General features: G+C 42.3%; 1 protein-coding gene across 1 annotated transcript in view; it reads left to right on the top strand.

Annotated features, from left to right (window-relative positions):
- CDKAL1 (CDK5 regulatory subunit associated protein 1 like 1) overlaps positions 1 to 12,078 on the top strand; it is a 730,510-nt gene that overhangs the window by 667,527 nt on the left and 50,905 nt on the right. The gene's annotated exons all lie outside the window — the stretch shown is intronic.

Below are 12,078 nucleotides of genomic sequence, written 5' to 3'. Positions count from 1 at the left end.
TCTCCATGCCAGTTTCTCAGGACAGTCCTATTTGATGGTGACAAAGGGTGCTAATGGGCGTGTCCACTGCCCTGGGCGGTGTGTTACCCCTTTACATCTTCATCATCCCTAGATCTAGACAAATTCTTATCTTTAAAAGATGACTGGCTCAGGCCCCTCCTCCCCTCCTCCCCCAAAGGAATGAATTCCAGGTATGAGGATTAGAGAGACCAGAAATACCTGAATCTGAAGATAGTCAGAAGGTCTGGGTGGTATGCCTCACTAGTGTGAGATCAGCCCTGTTTTAAAACCCTTGATGTGGGTGTACTCACCCATATTAAGCACATGCAGTCACTGTGGCCCGGGCTCAGTGACCTCATTCACTCAGCCTACAGCGCCTGCTTGACCTCAGCTCCCCGCTCCTATGCCCTGGCCTTGGGACCATCTGGCTTCATCTTCTGGGTCGTGATATCAACCTAGGATCTGCCATGTTTGGGTGACCCATCAGACATTTCCCAGCATGCTTTGCTATAGACTACAATAGATCCAAGATGGTGATAGAAATGAGTCTTGACATGTGTGAGTTGACGCCTGGTGTTTAGTCAATTACAATTAGTTAAGTTATTAAGTCAGGCCAGAGACAGACATGGATTGGCCTCATTGTAATCTTGAGTCTCACAAAGAGGCCAGCTGACAAACCATGTGGAGAATGTATGTAGCCCGCATTTGGAGAAGCCCAACATGCTTTCTCTCCTAGTGGGAAAAGAAAGACAGAGGAAACCATTCTGTGACCCTCTTCTCTTCATTGGAATAGGTTTTTCTTTAAATCATCTATCTTTCAAAAAGTTAAAAATGCTTTATTATTACTTAGTTACCTGTGAACTGGCCTAGAGGCCCCTTGGAGCCCAAGATTGGAAGCTCCTTGGAAGAAAAGCTATGACAAACCTAGACAACATATTAGAAAGCAGGGTCATTATTTTGCCAACAAAGGTCCATATCATCAAAGCTATGGGTTTTCCAGTAGTCATGTAGGAACGTGAGAGTTGGACCATAAAAAAAAGCTGAGCACTGAACAAATGATGCCTTTGAACTGTGATGTTGGAGGAGACTCTTGAGAGTACCTTGGACTACAAGGAGATCAAGCCAGTCGATCCTAAAGGATATCAGTCCTGAATATTCATTGAAAGGATTGCTGCTGAAGCTGAAGCTCCAAGCTTTGGCCACCTGATGCGAAGAACTGATTCATTTGAAAAGACCCTGATACTGGGAAGGATTGAAGGCAAGAGGAGAAGGGGACAACAGAGGATGAGATGGTTGGATGGTATCACTGATTCGATGGACATGAGGTTGAGCAAGCTCTGGGAGTTGGTGATGGACAGGGAAGTCTGGCGTGCTGCAGTCCATGGGGTCGCAAAGAGTCAGACACGACTGAGTGACTGAACTGAACTGAGAGGCCCCTTGGATTCTGGAAGTCGTCAGCCTATAGCTTGTGTTTTAATTTAGGTTTACCATGCAAATATTTCTGTACTTCCAAAGAACTTCAGATTTACTAAAAGCACTTGTGGAATCTGAGGGCAAGTTTGGATCCATGTTTGTTATACCCCACGCAGAAACAGTGTCATCTATGTATCTCTAAAAGGCTAATGCTGGTTGGTTCTCAGCAGAACATTTGGAGAACTACACCCAAATGCACTCTCATCAGTCCTGTCAGGGTATTTCTAACTTTGGTTGGGATTTGTGTTCATCATCTGCCAGTGGCTCAGCTTTGAGGGTAAGTCAAATTTTATTTTTTTGGGCTCCAAAATCACTGCAGATGGTGACTGCAGCCATGAAATTAAAAGACTCTTACTCCTTGGAAGTAAAGTTATGACCAACCTAGACAGCATATTCAAAAGCAGAGACATTACTTTGTCAACAAAGGTCCATCTAGTCAAGGCTGTGGTTTTTCCAGTGGTCATGTATGGATGTGAGAGTTGGACTGTGAAGAAAGCTGAGCACCAAAGAATTGATGCTTTTGAACTGTGGTGTTGGAGAAGACTCTTGAGAGTCCCTTGGACTGCAAGGAGATCCATCCAGTCCATTCTAAAGAAGATAAGTCCTGGGTGTTCTTTGGAAGAAATGATGCTAAAGCTGAAACTCCAGTACTTTGGCCACCTCATGCGAAGAGCTGACTCATTGGAAAAGACTCTGATGCTGGGAGGGATTGGGGGCAGGAGGAGAAGGGGACGACAGAGGATGAGATGGCTGGATGGCGTCACTGACTCGATGGACGTGAGTCTGAGTGAACTCCGGGAGTTGGTGATGGACAGGGAGGCCTGGCGTGCTGCGATTCACGGGGTCGCAAAGAGTTGGACACGACTGAGCAACTGAACTGACTGACTGCCTGAGCATATTGAATTTGCTCCAGGGCATTTGAAAATACACTGGAGTTAAGAGTTGGTATTGCATTTTTTGTTTCTCATTCTTACCCTTCACCCAAAGACGAACATTGAAGTCCCGTTGGGTGGGTGCTGACCATCAGCCTGGAAGCTGAGGACAGCTACACAGAATGGAGAGGTCATGGTTCATGTCTGAGAAGAGTGTAAATGGCAGAGAGAGAAACTGAAAACGGAAAGTGACGGAAACAGGTTAACACTCCCGCAATACAATCTGACCATTGGGGGCATTCTACCTCTTTGGGATACAAAAGCTTCAATTTTCCTTTTGCCACCCATGTTTATCTGAGTCAATTGTCTTGCTAATTCATTAGATGATTTTGTTTAAGTTGATGAGTTAGATTTTAGCCACACACATTTTGGTAATTCTCACAATATTTCAAACCTTTTCATTATTATTGTAGTTGTTGCGATGATCTGTGATCCATGATCTTGGATATTACTCCTATGACTCTCTGAAGGCTTAGATGATGGTTAGCAATTTTTGGTAATAGAATATTTTTAAATTAAGGTCTGCACATTTTTGAAGCATAATGCTACTGCCCATGTATTAGAATACAATATAATGTAAGCATAACTTTTACATGTACTGGGAAACCAAAAAAATTCATGTACCTCACTTTATTGAGACATTCCCTTTATTTCTGTGGTCTGGATCCGAATGCACAATATCTTCAAGCTCTGCCTGTATTACTTTGCAAAGGACCATGACTTGTGTTGTGTTCATACTCTCTCTCTTGCCATCCCCTTTGCTTGCTTGATGAAGCCAGCCACCATGTGGCACGCTGCCATGTGAGGAAGCAAGGAATAGAGTAAGGCCTCTGGCCACCAGCTCATGGGGAACCAAAACTCTCAGTCCAACAGCCTAGGAGGAAATGCCTCCTGCCATCAACCTCTTGAGTGACCGAGGGCAGTATCTTCCCCAGTCAAGTCCTCAGCTGATCACAGCCAACACTGGGACTGCAGCCTGTGAGAGTCCCTGACAGCAGAAGACTCACATAAGCTGCACCTGGATCCCTGACCCATAGAAACTGTGAAATGATGAATGTTGTTTCAAGTCACTGAGTTTGGGAGCGATTTGTTAAGTAGCAGTAGATAACTAATTTGGCACACTGAGTAGTTGACCTCTGATACCGCTTCCAGACCTATAGGGTTCTATGAGTTTTCAAGGGTTAAAAAAAAATGAAACCCAAAGGTATTGACTATATTGATATCTAAGCTGTGTTTTTTTCTTTTCTTTCTTCTCTTTTCTTATTAAGCCCAATAAATAGTTGTGCTATCTGTTGGGATTCATTTTTCCTTGTATCCAGGCTTGTCAGTTGGCTGAAACCTTATTAGGCTGGCCAGAAAAAGTGAACTAATTCAGGCAAGAGTCTTTGGAAATCCTAGAAAGTCCAGCAGGAAAAGGAAAATACCATCTGGTAGCTAATGCGGTGTGCCTTGCATGTGAAGTAAGAGCGATCAGAGCTCAAATAGAGAGAGTGCTGAGGTGTCGTTGATTGCTCTGGGTCTGAGCAGTGCTTTCTAATCCAATCTATTATTTTCACCTTTAGCATCAGGGCCCTTCAGCGCCGGTACTGAATGGTTCCTGAAGTCATCTATTCGAGTTGCTGCCACAGTTGCTTTCTGCATAGATACATTTGTGACTTAACTGCTCTTGGTTCAATAAAATAATTACAGAGCTTTATTGCAACTTGAGGAAGCCCCAGCAAGGTTTTGCCACTGCCGTTCCAAAGATCTATTACTCTGCCAGTCCAGCCCACAGAGTTAATGTTTTATATTAAGATTTCTAGTCTTTATTCCTAGAAACGGAGAGGCAAGTGACATGCTAATGCCTGATGTTGTTGAAAGAAATAGAAAATGTGGTTTGAAATTTAGGTGATTTAAGTAAAAGGAAAATAGCACAGTGAACCAAATTGACCCCCTTTCCCCGCAGGGGCGTACTTCACAATGCTGAGCATTGGTGCATTTTAAACCAACAAAATGGTCTAGAAGACAGACCCTATGGAGCTCAGTCGTGTAAAAGAAATCATCCTGTGCTCTCAGCACATCAGGTACTTAGAATCCATTAGGAACAGGCACAACTGCTTGTTGATGCCTCTAAATAGTGTTCTGATCGTGAGTAGCAGTCTGTCTTGGTGGAGAGAGAACGAGAGACATTAAGGGGATGTGCTCAGGAGAGTGCACCTGTCACCTTTAGAATCATCCCAGTGGCCTGGTGTCATGGATTTCTTCAGCCGTTGAGTATGTGCTCAGTATGGTGGGTCTTACAGTTCTCTTCCAAAAGAGTTTCCATTTGTAGGACATCCCTGGTGGACCAGTGGTTAAGCCTCTGTGCTTCCAATGCAGGGGGCACAGGTTCAGTCCCAGGGAACTAAGATCCTACATGCTGTGCAGCCAAAAAAAATTTTTTTTCAAACATTTCCATACACAAAGATTTTCACAAAATAGGTTATATCTCCCATAAAATACCAAGGACAATAGATCTAAGGGTATAACAGAAACCCAGAGGTTAAATCTTTTTCTTTTTAACTGGGATAAAGTACGTAGAACGTGAACTTGGCAGCTCTAGCCATCTTCAAGTATGCAGTGTACTGGCATTAAGTACATTCACAGTGTTGTGCATCTGTTCCCACCATCCGGGTTCAGAACTTTTCATCACCCTATGAGGAAACCCTTACGCACTAAGCAGATGCCCCCCATTCCCTCTCCTTCCAGATCCTGGCAACCACTAACTAATCTGCTTCCTGTCTCTATGTATTGGCCTATTTTGTATATTTCGTGTAAATGGAGTCATATAATATGTGGCCTTTTGGGTCTGCCTCTATCAGTATTTCATTCCTCTCTATGGCGGAATAATAGTGTGTGGTACGGATGGGCCACATTTAGTTTATCCATTCATCAAATGATGGACACAGGTTAAACGCTTTTGACATTGATTAACAGCAACACTAACTGAAAGTGTTTTAAGTATCTACCACAAATTAATAGATAACTATATTAGTAATAATTACCACTTAGTCCTAAACTCTTGAGAGTCCCTTGGACTGCAAGGAGGTCCAACCAGTCCATCCTAAAGGAGATCAGTCCTGGGTGTTCATTGGAAGGACTGATGTTGAAGCTGAAACTCCAATACTTTGGCCACCTGATGTGAAGAACTGATTTATTTGAAAAGACCCTGATGCTGGGAAGGATTGAGGGCAGGAGGAGAAGGGGACGACAGAGGATGAGATGGTTGGATGGCATCACCGACTCAATGGACATGAGTTTGGGCAAACTCCAGGAGTTGGTGATGGACAGGAGAGGCCTGGGGTGCTGTAGTCCACGGGGTCACAAAGAGTCGGACATGACTGAGCAACTGAACCAAACTGAGTCCTAAACCAAGTAGCACATCATAAGAATGACCTCCTTGTTCTGGAAGCAAGATTCTTGATTTTGAATCATCTTCTAAAATGCTAAGACAAAAAGGTGTTTGAAAGATGTGATTGTCTTGAAAATGGATCTACTGAATGCCATAGGATGTTGTTACTGGTTCTGGCTTTGGCATTGCACTGGTGAAAACTTGGTCCCCAGTAGAATGATGGTGGAGTGCTTTGGGGAAGGTTCTAGGAGGAGAGTCCAGGAAATCTCTCTTAGGTTATGTATGCATGTGGAGGTTCTGTTCTTCTGCCTTTCTGGTTAGACCTTTGTCAGTGTTCATGAACGATTTTGCCTTAGGCATGCAGATGATCTTCCCCTAGCAGAGACATTCTTGTGTGTGGGTTTCTGTTACTCCAAGGGCTCACCATTACTCCCAGTATGATTGGCACTGTTGAGCTTGGGAAATGGGATAGAATATAGGAAGGGAGAACCCATAGCCAGGGAAGCTGGTAGTAGGTCTGAGATGGAGAGGTTGGGCTGGTGTAGATAGAAGCGTCTCTAACTTCACATGTGTCTTCACATGAGGACAAGAGCTATTCCGATGTGTAATCAGACACCTTCTGTCTAAAAAATGAGATGATCTGGGAACTTCTGAGGGTAGACAGACATCACAGGCCAGAGAAATGGGAGCATATTTTGTTCTGTAGTTCACACACATGTTGGTCAGTTTTAATCAACTCAGCCTTGTGTATTTAGAGACTCCTATCTGAGTTATCTTCCAAGACACTTCTCAAACTCCAGCACTTACATCAGAGGAGAAAGAAATAAATGCCAACTTCTTCTTGAACTGAGAGAGTGAGAACACAGGGGTTAGTTATTGCATGATTCTTTATATCCTCTATAGACTTTATAAAAAATCATAGATACCTTCTGATTTTGTAACGAATTCCTAAAGTGTTCTGCACACACCAAGCAGTTACAACTGAAATGGATAGCAACTGCCTTTCCTTTTGGAGAAATAGCCCACGCCCTTAATTAGGCCACTGTGTGCCCTGCACAGCATCTGTTTGCATGGTGCTTGCCGGAAAGTCTAACGCGCAGCGTTGAATACTAGTGTCCTGCGTCCTCCACCACCACACATCCAAATGTGAGCTGCCACTTCCACTCCGGTTTCTAGGATTGGCATTTCTCCCTGGCCCATCCCTGCAGTTCTTAGGACAAGATCTCAAACTGGCTCCTGTCTGCAAGGGAACATTGTGTGGGTCAAAGTCAAAGTGATTCATGAACTGTGAACACGATTTATCTACCTGTGTAGAATGGCTTTTCAAGGAAGCTGCATTCTCTTTCTAGAAGGGTTATCAGAGTACCTTGGTCATGACAGTATAACACATCCTAGAAAAAATGCACATGGTTAACTATGAGTATCAGTGTACAAGGGACACTCACATAGAAAATGGAGCATATTAAGTGCTCAATTCATGAGCCTTCATTTTGAAACCACTGGCAAAAGTCTAAGTCGGGGACCTAGAATATTTTCCGGGTGGGAAAGATATAAACAACAAAGGCTTATGCCAGGCTTTTTGGCACAACCTGTCAAACGTTTGTCTGTTTCTTTGAGATGTGACAAGAAAATTTTAGCCTGATGCCAGGTGGACTCTGCACACCTTGTGGGAGAACTTCTGGATGAAGGCATTGAATTCGGTGAGATACTTAAGGTGTTTCTAAAGTCCGTCTCTTCATATAGAAAACATAAATCCTTTCTACCTTCTCTCCTGAGTGGGCATCCCATCTGTGTTTGAATGTCTTCACTAGCAGGATCTCATTCGTCTAATTTCTGAAAATGAAACATTTGCCCTGTGTGTACTTTATGCCTCTCACAGCTCTAGAGGCCAAGACATCTGAAATCAAGCAGCCAGGCTATGAAGACACCAATCATGTTGCCCATAGCTTCTTGCCACAAACTTGATAGCTTAAGACAACAGAAGTCTGTCCTGTCCCAGTTCCTGGGCTGCATGCACAGGAACACCAGGGTCTAGAGGAAGAAAAGAATCCTTGCTCTAAAGAGGTGTCCTTGTAAGGGGCCCTGCCTCACTCTTCTCTAAGGAGAAGTAAAGAGAAGAGAAGGAATCGGGGAGGCAGGAAGACTAGGAGAGCTGGGGTATTCTTTTCTCTTCTCCTTTGAAGATTCCATTTAAATCCTGAAGAGAAAGCATTACCCAAACCCTTAGGGATCCTGGAAGAACAGAGGAAGTTTGCAGCACCAAGAGGGTTTGCTGATACTTAATGTGCTTTCTAGCCTTGGAAGCCACAACAGGGCAGATGTGGTGGGAAGCCTAGACAGCAGAGGCTGCAGAGCCTCGAGATGGATTCCTACTTTTTCCATTATGTTACTTGTGACTGTAACCCCATTTGCTTTCGTGATGAGCAACTGAGAGCCCACTGGCGTTTCTCATCTACTAGGAGAGAAGACTGTGCTAGATAGAACTATGAAATCAGGGTTTATCTGCTGTATGAAAATATAGGAACCAACTTGTCAAATTCTCTGAGAAGTATGAGAGCAAAATGATCATAATGTGGTCTCTAAATAAAAAGAATACACATACATAGTAAAAGAGCAAGAAATGTTTATTGTAAAATATTTAGAACATGCAGAAAAGCCCTAAAAAGAAAATAAAACTGCTTGTACTACCATCCAGTGATAACCCTTGGCATTTTAACATACATTGTTCATAAAGACACACACACTCCCAATTTGGATTATATTATTCATGCTGTCGTGTGTTTTCCCTTAACAATATTGTTAATGTTTTCTTAAGGTGTTAATTATTCTTCTAAAGGTGATTTTAAGTGACTGCATAATATTTCGTTGCATGGTTATGACATAATTTATATAACTAATCTTCTAATTATTGGACATTTAGCTTGTCTCCAGTTTTTCACTCTAAGTGATGCTGCTATAAGCATCCTGTATGAAACTTTTCATGCACATCCTTTCCAGATAATTGCCTTGTTGTGTTATCTTTCCTATTTTTGCTATTTTCTCGATATATTCAGTTCAGTTCAGTCACTTAGTCATGTCCAACTCTTTGCGACCCCATGAACCGCAGCACGCCAGGCCTCCATCATCAACTCCTGGAGTTCACCAAAACTCATGTCCATTGAGTCAGTGATGCCATCCAACCATCTCATCCTCTGTCATCCCCTTCTCCTCCTGCCCTCAATCTTTCCCAACATCAGGGTCTTTTCAAATGAGTCAGCTTTTCGCATCAGGTGGCCAAAGTATTGGAGTTTCAGCTTCAACATCAGTCCTTCCAATGAGCATCCAGGACTGATCTCCTTTAGGACTGATTGGATCTCCTTGCAGTCCAAGGGACTCTCAAGTCTTCTCCAACACCACAGTTCAAAAGCATCAATTCTGCAGCACTCAGCTTTCTTTATAGTCCGACTCTCACATCCATATGTGACCACTGGAAAAACCATAGCCTTGACTAGACAGACCTTTGTTGGCAAAGTAATGTCTCTGCCTTTTAATATGCTATCTAGGTTGGTCATAACTTTCCTTCCAAGGAGTAAGAGTCTTTTAATTTCATGGCTGCAGTCACCATCTGCAGTCATTTTGGAGCCCCAAAAATAAAGTCTGACACTGTTTCCACTGTTTCCCCATCTATTTGCCATGAAGTTGATGGGACTGGATGCCACGATCTTAGTTTTCTGAATGTTGAGCTTTAAGCCAACTTTTTCACTCTCCACTTTCACTGTCATCAAGAGGCTCTTTAGTTCTTCTTCACTTTCTGTCATAAGGGTGGTGTCATCTGCATATCTGAGGTTATTGATATTTCTCCCGGCAATCTTGTTTCCAGGTTGTGCTTCCTCCAGCCCAGCGTTTCTCATGATGTACTCTGCATAGAAGTTAAATAAGCAGGGTGACAATATACAGCCTTGACGGACTCCTCTTCCTATTTGGAACCAGTCTGTTGTTCCATGTCCAGTTCTAACTGTTGCTTCTTGACCTGCATACAGGTTTCTCAAGAGGCAAGTCAGGTGGTCTGGTATTCCCATCTCTTTCAGAATGTTCCCTTGGTATCTCTAATTTTCTTCAAGAGATCTCTAGTCTTTCCCATTCTGTTGTTTTCCTCTCTTTCTTTGCACTGATCACTGAGGAAGGCTTTCTTATCTCTCCTTGCTATTCTTTGGAACTCTGTACTCAGATGCTTCTATATTTCCTTTTCTGCTTTGCTTTTTGCTTCTCTTCACTGCTATTTGATATATTCACTTAGCACTAGCAATGTTAAGTTGTACTTATGTATTATATTAAGGAAGCTCTCGTTTTATTTGCTCTCCATCCATGACACAAGTTTATTTTCTATTTTAAAAGCACTTCTTAAATAGTTAGGATAAACTTAGAAAACCTTGTATTCAACTACAGACACACTAGAGCATTGGACTGTGAGTTAGTCGACTTACTTAGAGTGGCATAATAAAATACCATAAAGTGGGTGGCTTAAACAATAGATAAGGAGGCTAGAAGTTTCAGATCAAGGTTCTGGCTGATTCAGATTCTGGTGAGCATCTTCTTGGCTTTGCAGATGGCCACATTCTCTCTAGGTCCTCACATGGCCTTTTCTTGCTAAGCACATGTTTATGGGTAGAGAGTGGACTCTGGTGCCAATTTTAATAAGAACACTAATCCTCTCGGATCGGGGCCCCGCTCTTATGACTTAATTTAACTTTACTTCCTTAGGGACCCCATTTACAAATACAGCCACACTAAGGGTTAGGGCTTTGACATAGTGAATCTGGGGGGAGATGCAAACATTCAATCTATAGTATGCTGCTCCTTACTCCCCAAATCCATGTCCTTCTCAACGTGCAAAATACATTTACTCCATCCCAAAGCCCCCAAAGTCTTAACTCATTACTGGATCAACTCCGAAGTCTAAAACCTAAAAATCTCACCTAAAGATCACCTAAACTAGATATGGGGGAAACTTGAGGTAAGATTCATCCTGAGGCAGAATTTCCAGTTTCTAATTTTGCCATTGAGAGTGAATTGTCCCAAATTCAAATGTGAAAGCCCTAACCCCCAATACGATTATATTTGGAGACATGGCCCTTGGGAGGTAATTAAGTTTAAATAAGGTCATAAAAGTGAGGTCCTAATCCACTAGGGTTGGTGGCCTAATAGGAAGAGGAAGAGAGAGATTTCTGTTGTTTAAGCTACTCAGTCTATGAGGCTTTGTTATGGCAACTCAAACAGACTAACCCAGTACCCCGTGCTGCTCTGCCTCTGCTCCTTTGCATGTAACCTTAGTTTCTTCTCTAGAGGTGTTTAGGATCTATTGTTTCTAATGTTCTGAAATATGATAATGCATCTTAATGTGAGTCATTAAAAAAATATGAACTTAGTAGATATTTTAAATTTGGAGATTCAGCTTCATTTATTTCAGTTTTGGAAGTTTTCTCTTGTATTATTATATCTTGATGTGAGTCATTAAAAAATATGAACTTAGTTCAGTTCAGTTGCTCAATTGTGTCTGACTCTTTGCAACCCCATGAATCGCAGCACACCAGGCCTCCCTGTCCATCACCAACTCCCGGAGTTTACCCAAACTCATGTCCATCAAGTCAGTGACACCATCCAGCCATCTCATCCTCTGTCGTCCTCTTCTCCTTCTGCCCCCAATCCCTCCCAGCATCAAGGTCTTTTCCAATCAGTCAAATCTTCACATGAGGTGATCAAAGTATTGGAGCTTCAGCTTCAGTATCAGTCTTTCCAGTGAATAGCCAGGACTGGTCTCCTTTAGGATGGACTGGTTGGATCTTCTTGCAGTCCAAGGGACTCTTGAGAGTCTTATTTTCAATTTGGAGACTCAGCTTCATTTATTTCAGTTTTGGAATTTTCCTCTTGTATATCTCCCTAATATTTTTTCTGCTTTCTTCTTTTGGAATTTCTGTTATTTGGGTATTGGACACTATTGTCCAACCCTTAATTTTCTTGCCTTTTTCTTCCTATTCTCCATTTTTATCATTTTTTAAAAAGTCTTCCCTATCTTTTAATTGTATTATTAAAGTTGTAAGTCTGGCTGTCATATTTTTTAGCTTCCAAGGGCTCTTAAATGCTGACTATTATTATGATTATTAAATATATCTTATTCTTGTTTCATGAATGTAATGTCTAAGTTTTCTTTGATTTTCTGTGTCATTTTTATTTCCTGAGTTTTTTTGTGGGGGGAGGGCAGTTATATGTTTATAGTTTTCTCCATTTTGTAAGTTTTCCTCAATAAAGGCTGAGGAGGAGGCAAGA

Source organism: Bos javanicus, chromosome 23, assembly GCF_032452875.1.
Source record: "Bos javanicus breed banteng chromosome 23, ARS-OSU_banteng_1.0, whole genome shotgun sequence".
NCBI lineage: Eukaryota > Metazoa > Chordata > Mammalia > Artiodactyla > Bovidae > Bos > Bos javanicus.
Note: the sequence above shows the minus strand (reverse complement) of the source record. Positions and strands in the feature narration are given on the sequence as shown.